This window comes from Mustela putorius, unplaced genomic scaffold (assembly GCF_011764305.1).
Source record: "Mustela putorius furo isolate JIRA1106 unplaced genomic scaffold, ASM1176430v1.1 tig00000508_pilon_pilon_pilon, whole genome shotgun sequence".
NCBI lineage: Eukaryota > Metazoa > Chordata > Mammalia > Carnivora > Mustelidae > Mustela > Mustela putorius.
In genome coordinates this window covers 9,395,208-9,411,987 of record NW_025421402.1, presented here as the reverse complement: position 1 = coordinate 9,411,987, position 16,780 = coordinate 9,395,208, and positions in this window count along the sequence as shown.

The window sequence follows — 16,780 nt, the reverse complement described above, 5'->3', positions numbered from 1 at the left end:
CTTCCTGATGGTCTGTGAGCATTATGGTGAAACCGGCATGTTCAAGGTGCTCCTTAAATGAGCATGGTCGCTTTTGACATGGCCTTTGCAACAGCCATCGTGGTGGATAAGGAAGTAACTGTTACCAGAGGTTAGGCAGGAGCCCACTCAGACATAACTGAAATTTGCCATGGGAACTCTGAGAGGTGTAAGGAGACATTTGAGGTGACTGCATCTTCCACAGACTGTTTGTCAAGTCAGGTCATGTTTTTTATTGATGTCTTTCTCATTCAGTGATTATCCTTGCTCTGGTATGGCCCAGACGGCTCTAAGATTCTTACCCAGGGTACAGCTGTGTACCCACAGCAAAGCTTACAGGTCCTCTTAATGTAGTTGAAGGATACAACTTATTGCACAGAGATAGCACCACTCTTAGCTGACTTCCACATCTTCCCCACAGTAAACAATGATACTGGATCCTCTCAGGGTTTTGGAGAAGCTCTTTGTGTCATCTCCTTATGAATATCAAGTCCTCCTGGCCCCTCACAAATTTTTGGAGATTTTTGGCCATGTACCTGATTGCCAACCCACAGCAAGGAGTTTGGAATAACCCAGGTTTTTTCCTAAGTGCCTCTTGAGGGATTCAGGTGTAAAGTTTCCTCCTGTAACTTCCTTAGCAGATGGAGGTGTCAAACCTACTAGAGATACAGTCTCACAAGGCTGATTAAGTTTCTCTTTCCCTTAATATTAGTTAAGTTTAGAGTTTTGTTTCCCTAGCATTTGATTATCTGGGAGGTATTGCTACACAGTTGACTTTTGAACAACATAGGGGCTCAGGGCACCAACCCACTCCACCCCTGTATAGTTAAAAATCTTAAAAATCCATGTTTGAGGTGCCTGACTGGCTTAGTTGGTACAGTGTGCAAGTCTTGATCCTCAGGATCGTGAGTTCAAACCTCACATTAGGTGTAGAGCTTACTTACAACAATCCATGCATAACCTTGGATTTCCCCAGAATTGAATAGCCTAAGGTTGATTAGAAAGAAGCCTTACTTAAAAGCATTAATTAAAGCACATTTTATATATTCTATGCATTATACACTGTATTCTTTAAGCTAGAGAAAAGAAATTAATTCAAATCATGAGCAAAATACATGTGCATTATAACACTGTATTTGTTTAAAAAAACAAAACAAAACAAAACAAAAAAACCTGTGTAACTGGGCCCACACAATTCAAACCTCTGTTGTTCAAACCTCTGTTGTTTGACGGTCGGCGGTCACCTGTACAAAGCTGTGGGATTCCAGGACAGAATACAGAATGTAACAACAACAACAAAAACCTATTACAAATGTATGAGACAATTTCACTGAAATGTGTGAGGAAAACAGGTGTTGACGTAAGTAACTCTAGGCTGTAAGACAAAGATAACAGGGGCGGTACGTAAGCGCTGTACTCTAGTGGATAAAGTTGTCTAAAGTTGTGGGTGTGTATGTGAACTATTCTGCTCCTGCTCTAATGTGGTTGAGAGCTGAGTAATTGACTAAAGTGTGGCAGGTGATGCGATCTCGTTTTCTCACTCTTGCAGTGGAAGGTTAGAGATAAAGACAAGAGGTTGAAATGATCCCTGTGTTAGTGGATAGGAGTCGGAAATGTTAGTATGCACCTGTGTTTAAAGTATGTACAGATGGTTACAGGTAGATATGTTTACAGATACATTCATTTATCCGGAAGAGTATACATGTATGCCTTTGCTTCCAGACTCTCTTAGTTGAGAACAGTGGCAACCAGCACACTTAGTGTTCAGTTCTTGGTTTCTAGCATTATTTTCTAGTAAATGAAACTGGAGCTCCCTGGAGGAATGTCTAATTCTAAGCCCAGGACAAGGAGTATATAGAAGATGAACCTGAAGCATCTTTGTAGAGGGTGAGGAAGTTCTTAAGTCAAACCCACAGTGACGGGGATATGTCAGAGGTACAAAGGAAGTAGCTGAAAGAGCGCTCAGTGGCAAAAACTGCAACAATTTGACCATCAAAATAAAGTATAACTGGAGTATAATCTGAAGTACAAAATAAATATCCATAAGTCCACATTGATATAAATGAGTAAATAATTGGTGAAGAAGGGACAAGGCAGAATTCCAAATAATTTATGTAGATATCCTACCTTCAAGGAGGAAAAATGCAATGCCCGACTTCTTAAGTATGGGCTGCACAAAATTACATTCTGAAGACAGGAAAGACAGGAAAAGGTAACTCTATAGTGGAGAAACCTAACATCACTACTTCATCCAGATGATCAAGGTTAACAATATTAAGTCCTATTCGCACTTTACCCTTGATCTAAAGTACGATGAGAATTGTACTTTACCTCTGTGGTCTTCTTCCCCCAAACTGTAATTTCAGTCTAATCAGGGGAGAAACAGACAAACCTCAGTAGGTGAAAATGCTGGAAAATATCTGGCTTTAAACCTTTACAGTCATTGAAAATAGGGAAAGTCTGAGACACTGTTATAGCCACAAGAAGCATAAGGACACATGGTGTGTAAATGTAGTAGGATGTCCTAGATAGGATCCCGGAACAGAAACAGGAGTTCAGGATAAAACTAAGGAAATCTGAGTAAAGAATGGACTTCCGTTAATAACAATGTATCAGTATTGGTTTGTTAATTTTAACAAACACACTGCACTAATATGTTAATGATACGAACTGGGTGGGGGTTAAAGAGACTCCTCTATTTTTATAATTTTGGGGGAAATCTGAAACTACTTTAAAAAATTTTATTAAGTAAATAAACCACTTTTTAAAAAAATGTTCTTAGGAATTACAAGTTTTATTTGTATTATAAGTCATCAGCCATCTTGATCACAAGTATTAAATTAACCAAATATCCACAAGTGAATTGAAAGAAGGTTGCTGCTGGATCAAAACATGCTACTGTTTTTTTCCTAATCCATGAAGAGAGAGCATATAAATTTATTATAAGTGCATTTGGGTTACAAATAAGTGCTGTGAAGTTAATCTCCTTAAGGATAATAGAGATGATAGATGCCTGCAATAGAGTATGTGAATGCCTGTTGTCTGCTTGTCACCAAGTTAATTTGTAGGAGGTCTGGTGTACAGGAGGCACAAAAGAAATAAAGGAGATTAAAGATCTCAGGAAATGAATTCAAATGCCCAGTCTAAGTAGCTTTCTTCTATCACTGGTTCTCACAGAGCTTCCTGGAGGAAACTTTAAGGATAGAGTCAAGCTGGGCGCCTGGGTGGCTCAGTGGGTTAAAGCCTCTGCCTTCGGCTCAGGTCATGGTCCCAGGGCCCTGGGATTGAGCTCTGCATTGGGCTCTCTGCTTAGCAGGGAGCCTGCTTCCTCATCTCCTTCTGCCTGCCTCTCTGCCTACTTGCTATCTCTGTCAAATAAATCTTTAAAAAAAAAAAAAAAAGGATAGAGTCAAATGAATGCTCTTTGCCCTTCACCCAGGGAGGATTCCCTTTCATTTGTTTTATTAAACTATTTCTTCTGTTCCTTTCTTTCTGGTATTCTCACGTACACATTTTATACCTTCTGTAATTGTCCCACAGTTCATGAATATTCCATGGTTTCATTCTGATTTCTATTTGCATTTCAGTTTTGGAACTTTTTATTTACGTAACTTGAAGCTCACTGAGTACCCCCTCCACTGCCCCACCCTGCCCGCCATGCCTGGTCTGTCAATGAGACCATGGAAGCCATTTCTTCATTTTCATTAGTATTTTTGAGTTCCAGCATTTTCTTAATTTCCATCTCTCTGCTTCCATTACCCATCTGTTGTTATATGTTGTCTACTTTTTCCATTAGAGCTTTGAACATCTTAATCAGTTCAGATTCCATACTCTTTGCCATATGAGTCATGTTCTGATATTTGCTTCATTTTCCCAGACTGTGTGTGTGCCTTTTATTTTTGTTGGAAAGCAGATAGTTAAGGGTTGGGTAAAGCAGCTCATGCAGATAACCTACAGGGTGAGGTTTTATGTTTATCTGGTTAGGAGGTAGGCTACGTTTGCTGTAGCTGTGGTGTCAAAGGCTAGAATTTCAGTTAGCATCTTTCTTTGGTCTTCTCTATTGTCTTTGAATTTTTCTAGAGACTGTTTAAATAAGGGTCTGGGGCTCATTCTTTTAGCTTTAATCTCTGTGATTATACCTGAGCCCTTACTGACATGGAAGGGAAGAGGGGAACCATTTTATGTGATTAGATCTGTCTTTTAGTGACCTTGAGTTCTGTATTTCCCTTTTCCCACATTTAAGGCTACTGTAGGCTTAACAGAGATATTTTCTTGCTCCCATGTGAAGGGCTAGAGGGAGCTGGGGTTGGAGATTTTCCTTCCCCAAAGTTAGTTTAGAAAAAGTTTTCTTTGAGGCAGGCCTTGTTAAGGAGAACAGAGAGCTCTGGGTGTATTATTTCAAAATGGTGCTTTCCCCCTTCCCCTGGTGGGAGCAAGTAGAGATCTCTCTGTAGTTTTCAGGAAGAACCCCAGGAAAGTGTGGGGACTTTCTCCAAACTAGGTCTTCTCAGAATGTTTAACTCTCAAACTAATCCACACTACCCCTCTAACAACCTTTCAAATATAGTTTAAAGCTTCCCCATGGATATTGGTTCCAGCAGTGGGCTTTTGGCCCTGGGTTTCTGGTCCTGGTGAACTGTGACTCTCTGTTTCTCTGTTGTTTCAGTTTTGGGGGTAGCAGTTTGCCCCATGACCTCAGTTCTCTGATAAATCTAAGAAAAGGTGTTTATTTTTAAGATGATTTGTTTGTTTTTTCCCAGGCTTTTTTGTTTGTTTTTTGTTTTTTGTTTCTTTTTTTGTTTTGTTTTTTTCTTGTGAGAATGGGACTGACACTTTCCAAGTTCCCTGAATGTTGGGCTAGAAACTGGGAAGAATCATTTGTTTTAAGTATTTGAAGGTTTGTTTTTTTTTTAAGTCTTTTTGGGGGGTATAGTTTACTTTAAATGAAGATTTCAGTGTTAAAACTTAACATTGAAAACTTAGACTTTGCCCTAGTTCCACCCTACTTTTGAGCCAAAGGATACGGTCTGTTTTTATAGCAGTAGTTGTAAAGGAAACAATGCGTGCGGTGAAGTAGCTCTGTATTACACACGTCACTTAACCAGAGATAAATCTTTGGCTTTTAAATAGGCTTTAAATATTAAATGAATCCCCATGTGTGTTGTGGCAATACCTGAACAACATCTAAGGTAATTATCATTTTATCAAGAAAGCAAATTTGCAATTGTTTAATGTATTCAGCAGCAAAATTAATACAACATCAGTGGTCAGATCATTTGAGCAGTGAATTTATAGGAGTGATTTTAACTTACATCCAGCGATGCAGGCAACTCCTACCCAGCAACTTATGTTTGACTGATTGTGCTTAGGAAACAACATGGACCATGTCCTGTGGTCCATGTCCCGACAAAAATGAATGATTAATGAAACCCAAAAGAAACAGAGGGCTAAGAATTTTATGCAGTGTATTTGTCATGTGAGAGTTAAACCCAGAAAAAACTGGGCTATAATTTAAAAATTTAAAAATACAATGATAAAATTTTTACTTGTTGGTTATATAATTGTAGTGAATTATTTTGTCCCTGATGAGGGAATTGTGAGGTTTTGTGTCTTAGATTTGCCTGAGCCTCCCAAGTTAGTGATGCAGATGCTACCATGAGATGTCTCTTTTTCAGATGTTTTCCTATTCAGGGCACAATTACTTCTCTCTTGAAAAAGGAATTATCTTTTAATGAACTCCATTTAAATTTCTTTTCCCTATTTTTGTGCTCATCTCATTGAATAACATAATCTCAGAAAATATTAACTTGTATTATTTCACAGTTGTGTCTCCAACACTATCTTAATGTAATCTTGCCATATTTATTCTGCTATTCATTGGTTTGCACTATTCTTCAAGTCCTCATATGCAAGTGTAATGAAAGAGCTCTGTTGATTCCCTTTTTCAGATCATTAATAAAATGTTAAGAGCTAACTGAACACCAGTCCCTGGGTACTACAGTAGATACCTTCCTTATTATGTGACAGACGTTATTTATCATTCATGCCCTGTTGTTTGCCTTCCTCTTGACAGTTTGCAATCTTTGCAGGAGTCATCCTATCAAAGTCAGTTTGAATGGATTTTTAAATTAAAGCTTTGGGAGGCACTGTATTAAATGTTTTACTGAAATCTAACACCCGTGGTATCTATTGTGTATCCCATAGTCATTTATTAAAAAATGTTAACCAATTGCATCCACCTAGAATGACTTACGTTTTCTGTTCCTTTCTGACTATTGGTAGGAGGTGACTCTCAGAGATATCATTTTAGTGTCCTGTTTATTACAGGTAACTCCATAAAGTCAGATGGTTTATGTGAAACCTTCCAGGTGATTATAAAAAAGTTGCTGGAAATGAATGAGAGAATCCCTAAAAACCCTTTGTGCTTTGCCTATCTCTATATCCTCCCTAACCTGCTCCCTCCAACATTTACCAATTTTTAAATAAACAATTTAGATCAATGTTTGCCAAACATTGGTTTGGAAATTACATCCTAAATCTATCCATGTCTATTCATGGCCATGTGGTCTGTGGCTGCTATCTACCAATCATAGCAGAGTTGAATGGTTGTGCCTGGGACCCGATGCCCCTCAAAATATTACTCTCTGGCTTCTTGCAGAAAAAAATGGATTCCTGTTTTAGATTATGATTAATACTACTACTAATAATGCTTATTATACATTGCCCCAGATAAGAGAAAATTGTAGGTAAGAGGAGATCTGGGACACGTAATTGGACAACACACTGCCTAGGCTGCTGTGTAGTGAATCCCTTCATGGGATGAAATTTCCGAGGTCATATATCTGTACTGAACTCCAGCATCTGTGATAGCAAATGGATTCAAATTTACTAACATTGTCTAATTCTGGAATGAATCCGAAGTCCATCTCCTAAAACAGTGCAAATAGAATGCCTTGCTATCAGATGAAGTGGTATGTATTAAAATACATGTCATAAGAAATGGAAGACATTAGTATTGTTGATTTCCAAGTATACATTGTGTGCCAGATAAACTCTCATCCATTCAGTCACTTGATACACAGTTAAGTGTCTGTTAGGTTCTAGCCATTCTTTTCCTGTCTAAGGATAAAGTATCTGTTTTGTGGGACACTTAGCTTCATACAGAGCTAAGTGTTGGGTGGTGGTAAGTGTTAGGAAGAGGTATAAGTCTTGGTAGGCTGATAGAAGAATGACAGTGGATAAGTACTGTTTCTTATTAGTCTGTAAGAATCTTGGAGGAAGGAAAGAGCAAGCCAAGCATGTACTTTTGTAAAGAGTTTTGCATTTGGATTTAACAGCCAAGTGTCCGTTTCTTGAAGTGGTAGTGGATTTGGCATGTTGGAGAACCAGTAGGAGGGCTGTGAGATCCAAGGAATGAATAAAGGAGATGGTGGTCGGAGGTTCTTGGTGACTGTAAAAACTGAGAAGGAGCCCATGAGAGGGTTTTAAGTTGAGTGAACACCTAATATGACTTGAGTTTTATCAGGAGGTTGCTGTGTGGAAAATGACAGAGGAGCTTTTGTGGAAGTGGGAAACCAGTTCAGAGATAATTACAATAGTCTGGTCAGTTCTTCTCCTTCTACCAAATGGTGATTTAGTGGAAAGCTACAAAAGTGGTGGTGGAAAGTGAGCATTCTGTAAGTATTTTCAAGATAAATGTCCTATAATAGGCTTTCTAATAGATTAGTTACGGAATATGATAGAGGAGTCAAGGATGTTGCCAGAGTTTTTGGCCCAAATATTGGGATTTACTGGGCTGCCATTTACTGAGGTAGAAGAAACTGGGACAAGCAGGGGGAGGGGCAGAATCAAACATATATTTTAATTTTTTTTTTTTTACTCTGATGCATAAATTTGTGATAAAAGCAGAACTGTTTTCTTGGTCAATGAGGTGGCTCAGTAGACAGAGACTCTCCTGGGATTCAATAATGTTAGCTGTCATTTGTAAGATAGAAATCATAGAATCAGGAAATTATGACTCACCATGGGCATTATTAAGTATTTTTCTAATACTAATTCCAGAATTAGACAATGTTAGTAAATTAGTATTTTCTAATACTAATATTTTTCTAAAGCCAAGATAAGACTATGTTTTAAAAAATGAAAATATGTGGAAGTGAGTTACCATGGGTCAAAATGTAGCTTTTTTAGGAGTCTGCATTATTAGGGAAATCTTTGTATTCAAAAGGATTTCTTTTGTATATGTCAGCATTTCAGGTAAAACGTACTCACACGATTACTCTTAAACAATTCAATGTGATAATGCTTATATGTTGGTGAGTTCATTTAGCTCCTTTTGAACATTGATAATTGGCACAGTGTGGATCCAGGTCCATTTTAGTCTCTTTCCTCAGGGCATCTATAATCAGGAAGAAAATATCGGGAGAGACTTGTTTGACTTTACTGAGTTCCTCTTTCTACTCACTTCAAAGTAAGAAACTTCTTTTCTTGGCTCCCTTAGCTTAAAGGGAAGGAATCCAAATAAAATGCATACAAAAAAAGTACATGGATTGTTGTTGTATGTCCCCCATCCTCAGATACTATTTTTATTGGAATCAAGACTCTTCATATGCACTGTATTATTTTTTAAAGATTTATTTATTTTAGAGCAAGTGCAGGGGAGGGGCAGAAGGAGAGAATATCTTAAGCAGATTCCTCTCTGAGTGCAGAGCTCAGTGTGGGGCTCGATCTCACAACCATGCGATTATGACCTGAGCTGAACTGTACTACCCAGGTGCCCCAGTATTATTTTTAATAGCTTTATTGAGATATAACTTACAAAGAATTGCAGTATTTAATGTGTGTAACTTGATAAATTTGGACAAACAACCATGATGCCATCACTATAATCAAGGTAACAGACATAAGCAACACCTCCCAAAATTTCCTTGTGTTCTTTTTTTGTGGTTGTTGTAGATAACTCTTAGCAAATATTTTCTTTTAATATTTTTATTTATTTATTTTGAGAGAGAGACAGAGTGAGAGCATGAGAGGGGAGGTCAGAGGGAGAAGCAGACTCCCTATGGAGCTGGGAGCCCGATGTGGGACTCGATCCCAGGACTCTGGGACCATGACCTGAGCTGAAGACAGTTGCTTAACCAACTGAGCCACCTAGATGCCCCATTCTTAGCAAATTTTTAAATGCACAATACCATATAGGCTATGTGTTCAGTACAGTAGATCTCTAGAAAATATTCACATAACATAACTGGAACTTTATTGAAGGTTAATTTTTGGCCTTGAAGTCCCTGGACACACCTGAATATAAAGCATCAGGAGATTAAATGCTTGTATTAAAACACACACACACACACACACACACACACACCACTCAGTCTTGTTTTAATGAAATAATAGTGTATTTCCATTTTGGAAAATAAACTATTTTTGGGAAACATACATCAAGTTGTATATACGGTCTTTGAACCAGACAAGACTCAGCTGAGGGTTGCCTGAGCAGCACATAGAAGTAATGGCTGTGAGTCAAGGCTCACAGGTCAATGTCAGCTCCACTGTAACTTGCTTTGTCATGTTTGGCAAGTCACTTCCCCTCTATGAACTTAGGTTTTCCCATCATTGGCTCAGAGAATAATTGGGTTTTAATAAGCGGTCAAATTATATGACCCTAATATTCGCCCCATTTGTACAGTGCTGTCATTTCATAATAAAGCTTTGAAACAGGAGAAAACTGTGCTGTGGCATGCATCCCCAAGTCTCACTATAAGTAACTAATCTGGAAGGACTCCCCAGGAGAAAATGAACTCCAAAAGGACAAACCAAATTGAAAAATGGAATAACAACCTTACAGTGATGGTGGTTTAGAAGTGTTATGTAGGTATGCGTAAGGTGACATGTATAGAAAATGATTTCTCAGGAAGACTTGAGTTTGCTTTTTTTGTCTTTTGTAAATTACAAGTCCTGTCTCAGTACTCTCTTAGTAAGTATTTCATTCTGAAGTCTGTAAATTTCAGAAGGAATAGTGAATAGACATCTGGGGAGTTCAGTGATTACTGGCTTACTGAGAATAAGCTGTGTTTCCTATATCAACTTAGAAATAAGAGTATGGATTTTAGTATGAAGATGTTTGGACTGAATCTGTCTAGAAGTAAAACCAGTGTGGATAAATATGAGGGTATGGTATGGCCCTTCCCACCTACAAATACTTTTTCCCTTCTTTCCACTTAGATGATTTGAAACTCTTTCACATGTGCTGGTGTAATTCCAAAAGTAGCATATTGCCATGAGAAAGACTCCATTTAATCATATTCGCATTTCCAGAGAGTTGAAGGGCTAAGTTGTTTTGGATATTGGCTCCTGTTCTAGACATTTCCCCCTCTGCATATTCACATGGATGGGTTTGGAAAATTAGCTTTCACCTTGTAGACTTTGCACAGGAAAAAAAGGATGAGATTTGGAATGAGTATCAGTGGAAGGAGAATAGTGTGGGGTAGCAGAAGAGGAAAGCAGTAGTGGGTGTAGCTGGGAGGTCAGGATCCATTGGTTGGAAGCTCGTATAAGGTGCACTAAAAGTGGAGAGACATTGAGAAGTGCGCATGTGTACGTTGAGAACTTGGCCTGCTTCACAGCTTTGTCTACTACATTCCTGACTGTAGTCTTTGAAGTGTAGTTCCCCTAAGATGCTCTTCGTTCATTCCTTCTCAAGAAAAATGAGAGTACCCACTTTTTATAGCAAGATTTGCATGACAAGTAAAATTGACACGGAGGAAAAAAATGTCTGATGTTTAAAGGAATTTAGAATTTAGAAATGGATAGAAATACTACTTAATACAGGAAAGGGGCTAATTCTCCCTGAACTTATACTTTTATAGAAACAAAAATACCAGAAGGGTTTTTGAAGGGAAGTAACTCAGATAATTACAAGGTTCATAAGGAAAAAGAAGTATGTGATGAGGGAGTTATTCACACAGGGATTAAAGAGATCTTAGGTGATGCTCGGTGAAGACAAGGGACTGCTGTGTCCGAGCAGCCTAGTGCTTGTTCGGATGTGTGGGCCCTGAAGATAGATTGCCTGCATCTGTGTCCTGCCTTTGCCATTACTGGCTGTGGGATCTTGGGGAAATTATGTACTATTTCTGGGTTTTGTCCTGCTTTTTCACCTAGCTAATAAATACTGTGTATCTCATAGAATTGGTGTAGAGATTAAACGAGTTCACATGAGCCAGGTGTTGAAAGCAGTGTGAATTAGCAGCAACAGTACCACCCTCGGCAGCACCCCACTAATGGACAGAAGAGAAAGTCCAGAATAATGTAAATACATAGGAGAATCAGTGTATAATACAGTATATGGTGTCAATAAGGGAGGCATTACGTAATGTGTTTAGGAAACTGACCGGCTGTGGGGAAACAAATTGTAGAAACTCCTTCCTTAAAGGCCAAAAAATAACTCTGATTGGTCAGTTATTCAAATAATAAAAAAATTAAGAAGTACAGTTTCTTATACAGTTAAACATACACTTATATATGACTAAGCAATTAAAATTCTATGTATTTATCAAAGATATGTAAAAAGATAAGTCCACATGAGGATTTATATGCAAATGTTCATAGCTTTATTCATGATAACCCAAATAGGAAGCAACACAGATGTCTAACTGGGGGATGGATGAACAGTTGAGGTCTATCCACACAGTAAAAAACTACTCAACACTAAAAGGAATGAACTACTGAGCATATAATAATTGTAGATAAATCTCAAAAGCACTATGCTAAGTGAAATAAGCCACTGTAAAGTCTACATTCTCTGAGTCCGTTTGTAATCTTGAAAAGGCAAAGCAGAGTGATTGAAAGTAGGTCAGTTGTTTGGAGCCAGAGATGGAGGGGAGAGACTGACAGAAAAGAAACTTTTAGGGATAAAAGTGTTTTCTGTATTGGTTGTGGTAGTTATATGCTTGTAAGCATTTGTCAAAATTCATCCAATTGGATACTTAAACTGGTTGAATGATATAAAAATTACACTGTCATCAAACCAATTATACTCAAGCCATTCAAGATATGGCAGTTTTAAAACATGTCTCCAATATTCTTATACACTCCTCCTATCAAAATTTGGAATCTATATTCTTTACTTTGACTCTGGGCTCTGATTGCTTGACCAAGAGAGTATGACCTACTCTCTTGACTTTCTCTCCTTTGATATGCTTACATTTTAGAACTCAGCCACCAACCTCAGGGGAAGTCCAAGCCCCCAAGAAAGGTCTCAGTCAACAAGTAGACACATGAGTGAAATTAAAATAAGTAATAAATGGGCGGAGCTTTTCTGTGCCTGGTACAAAATATATAAGCCACAGGAGAAAAGATTGATCAATGCATTAATAAACACTAATTGTTTCCACAGTAAAGAAAGTATGAGAAAGGACAAATCAGGAAAGATGTTTGCTGCATGTACAGTGTAGTGTTATTTGTTTTACTATATCATGAATATTTGCAAATCAAAAACTAGGAACACTAGAAAATGGACATAAAATGTAAATGAAAAATAAAAAGATAAATCAGTATAATTTATGCAGAGGTGGTCATCCTCATACTAGAAAAATACAGGTCAGGGTTGCAGCACAATACAGTTTAACCTGTAAAATTGGTAGAAATAAAAAGATAATCCAAATTATTAGAGTGCTTAAATATGTCCTCAGTATATTCTGGGCAGGTGTGTAAATCAGCCCAACCTCCTTGCATGGATGATTTAATCTTAACTATCAAAATTTAAAATGCAGAGTCCTTAACCATCAAAATTTAAAATACTAGTTAAATAGTGGTTTCACTAAATAAAAGTTCATTTAAAAAAATGCTGTATGCATCAGGATTCAGTTGGAAAGTCTGTGCCTTATAGTCATTCTAGGATCTCAGCTCCCACCATGTAGATTTTCTGTGCTATTGTAGGACTTTCAAGGCCTTCACAGGATTGTCTGAATCTGGCTGCTAGAAGACAGAAGTGGGAGCACGGACGTGTGTGTGTGTGTGTGTGTGTGGTGAGAATGTGGAGGAGAGTTTATTGTTAGGCTTGAAATGGCATGTATATTTGTGTGTGTGTGAATGTGTGTACATGGTTAAATGTACTACATTGGTTAAATGGTACTGGTAAAATCCTGGTAGCTAGTGTGTTATAGAAAGATTCCCTAAAAATGGCCAATTAAATTTGGGAACTTGGTTTTTAGAATTTCAATATGACACAAAGCTTTTTGTTTCTCTCAACCAACTCTGTCAGACCTTCTTTCTGGATTTCTTCTGTATTATCTGGCCAATTTTTAAAATATATCCTTAGTATCAGAAAAATGCTTCAGCCATTTCTGCAATTTGGAAGCTGTGCATTTTTAAATAAAAAAGGAACAGTAAGATATTACTTTCATTTGAAATAAGGAGAAAATCACAAATAATTTAAGACTAAGTATTAATATTTCAGGCCAACATCTTTCAAGGAATAGAAATTACTTGTACCTTTCTGGTTCTTCATGTTTCTCAAATGATATGCATGGGAAAGGTACATTGAGATTTATTTGCATAATTGATTTTTTGATCATTATTGTTAGAACATATTTTGATATCTGTCTCCTAAAAATCCTCTTAATAAGAGACACAATAGGCATACATTGAGTTTTTGTGTTTGTTTGAATCAAAAGCTAAATTGGTAACATGACAGGTTTAAAAAATTACATCTTCCCAATTATATTAAAAAAGGCAATCAGGAAAAGTAGATCTGTAGCATCCTTAGTCAAACATCATTAGGTGTTCTGGTGTAAAAATATTTCTCACTGCTCTCTTCAGTAATACCTGTGCTTTAGTGAAACAGACTTTCTCCCAAGTGCACAGTGCCAGTATCTTCACATCTTTGTGGCTCTGAATGTGAATAATCTTCTTTACACTTTGTACCAGAAAAATAGAACTTACTAGCCAGTGGCCAACTGTTAAAATAAATACAAGATGATTTTATTAGTAATATCTTATAAAGTGTCAAAAATAAATACTGCTACTTTTCTTCTGCTCATATAGAGCTTGTATTTAGCACTCTCCCTTAGATCTTGTGACTCAGACGTTCACCTTCCCTCACAATTACACCCTGACCCCATGTAATGCTGGCTTAGTCATTTTACCCTCCTGATCTGCCATTGGCATCCCAGACTGTCTTTAGTCAGATTATCTGGATTATGATAAAGGTGTGGAACTTGACAAAAATTTTTCTTCTATCTTTGAAATATTAATGAGAAATCAATTCTACATATTACATAAAACCAGAAAGTAGAGATTCCTAATTAAGTTAATAATTGTATAGTCTGCTGTAGCAGGATGAGTTGTCTTAAGTTGTCTTAAGTTGTCAGGTACCAGGGGAAGGACAGGAATTGAAGAGATAAAGAAATTGAGGTAAGCATTCATGAATAGAAAAGATTATAATGATGGGCAGAGCAAGGTGTATAAACTTGAATGTCTTTCCAACGGTTAGCACAACTGAGAAGCCTAGAAGAGTAACAGGACCAGGCAGAGTGACAATACAATTTTTTGCCAAAACCAGGACATTTTTGAGAGTGAAAGGGGATGCTATTGATAAGTATGCCAGGATTATAGGCATAAATTAGGACATTGTGAGGCAAGCCAGTTCCAGATGAACATATGGTCACCATAAATGAGACGCTGAAGGAACTAGATGACAGCAAGAATCTATTTTACCTTAAATCAAAGGTCCTGGGGAATTTTTGAGTTGAGTGAAGTTGGCAAAAGAAACAAGGAAGCAAGGGTAGCCAATTATATAAGCATTATTGCTTCTGGGAATGAATCTTTCTGTGTCACAGAGGTTCTGAGAGAAAGCCTTCAGGCAGTTAGAAGTCTAGGCGAGGGGTATAGGTGCACGGGCTGTGGACATTAGCTGCATATCTCAGCATATCTCAGAAATTAAGTGCCCATGGAGGCTAGTTTTAGTTTGGGAAAGATATTCTAGATAAAATGATAGCTTCTAATAATTTCTGATTGACCTTTATCCATGAGAGGAAATTGTGCTAAGTGATGCTTCTTCTATAGTCTTACTCCAAAAGTCAGTCCCAGTTTGTGGAGAGTTTAAAGTAGACTGGTAAATGTTTGAAAATAATTCAAAGGAGTTTTAAGCTCACATTTCCTAATTTCATCACTAAATGTGAGGCAGTTTTCTCAGGTGTTTGTTTAGGATTTTGAAAGTAGTTGTATATTATTATTACTTAGAACCAATGGTTAGAGATTGTATTGGGAGAAAACATGCCAGCCATCTTAAAGTTCTCCTACTTTGAGAGGTTGTTTGGGAAGCTATTCTATAACATATACAAACTGATAATTTAGTTCTGAGACTTCTCTGGTGGTGATATGTATATGCATACACATATGTTCACTCATCAGAGTGTATCCATTAAATATGTGCACCTTTTTGTATAGGCATACTTTGTAGATCTTGCAGGTTCGGTTCAAGACAATCACAGTTAAGTGGATATTGCAATAAAGTGAGTCAAATTCTTTGGTTTCCCAGTGCATATAAGTTGTATTTATACTATACTATAATCTACATTAAGTGTGCAATAGCATTATGTCTAAAAAATGTACATACCTTAACTAAAAAATTCTTTATTGCTAAAAGATGCTAAACATCTGAGCTTTCAGTGAGTTATAATTTTGCTGGTGGCAGGGTCGTGGTTCAGTGTTGCTGGCTGCTGACTAATCAGGATGGTGTGTGGTTGATGAAGGTAGGCGTGGCCATGGTTTGCTACATCAATTGACTCTTGCTTTCATGAAAAAATTCTCAGTAGCATGTGATGATGATTGATAGCACTTGACCTACAGAAGAACTTCTTTAAATACTGAGTCTTCTTACACCCTGCTTTGTTTCACCAACAAAGTTTATTTAATCTTCTAAATCCTTTGTTGTCATTTCAAGAATCTTCACAGCATCCTCACTGGAGGAGAGTCCATCTTGAGAAACCACTTCCTTTGCTCATCCCTAAGACACAACTCCATATCTGTAAAAGTTTGATCATGAGATTGTAGCAGTTCAGTCCCATCTTCAGGCTCTAGTTCTGATTCTAGTTTTCTTGCTGTTTCCACCACATCTGCAGTGAATTTCTCCACTGAAATCTTGAACCCCTCAAAGTTATTCATGAGTATTAGAATCAGCTTATTCTAATCTTCTGTTAATGTTGATATTTTGGCCGCTTCCTATGAATCATGAGGGTTCTTAATGTCATCTAGAATGGTGAATCCTTTCCAGAAGGTTTTCAATTTACTTTTCTTAGATGCACGAGATGATACAGAGATCCTATCTACGGCAGATATCACTTACAAAATGTATTTCTTAAGTAATAAGATTAGTGAGTTGATCCATGGGCTGCAGAATAGATGTTGTGTTAGCAGGCATGAACATATGAATCTAATCCATTTCTCGCAGAGCTTTTGGGTGACCAAGCACATTGTCAACAAGAAGTAATATTTTGAAGGAAATCTTTTTTTTTCCCCTTGAGTTGTAAGTCTCAACAGTGGGCTTAAAATATTCAGTAAACCATGCTGTTAAACAGATGTGTTGTCATCTAGACTTCGTTCCATTTTAAGAACACAGGCAGAGTAGATTCAGCATAATTGTGAAGGGCCCTAGGATTTTCAGGATGGTAAATGAGCACTGACTTCAACTTAGAGCCACCAGCTACATGAGCTACTAACAAGAGAGCCAGCCTGTCCTTTGAAGCTGTGAAGCCAGTCACAG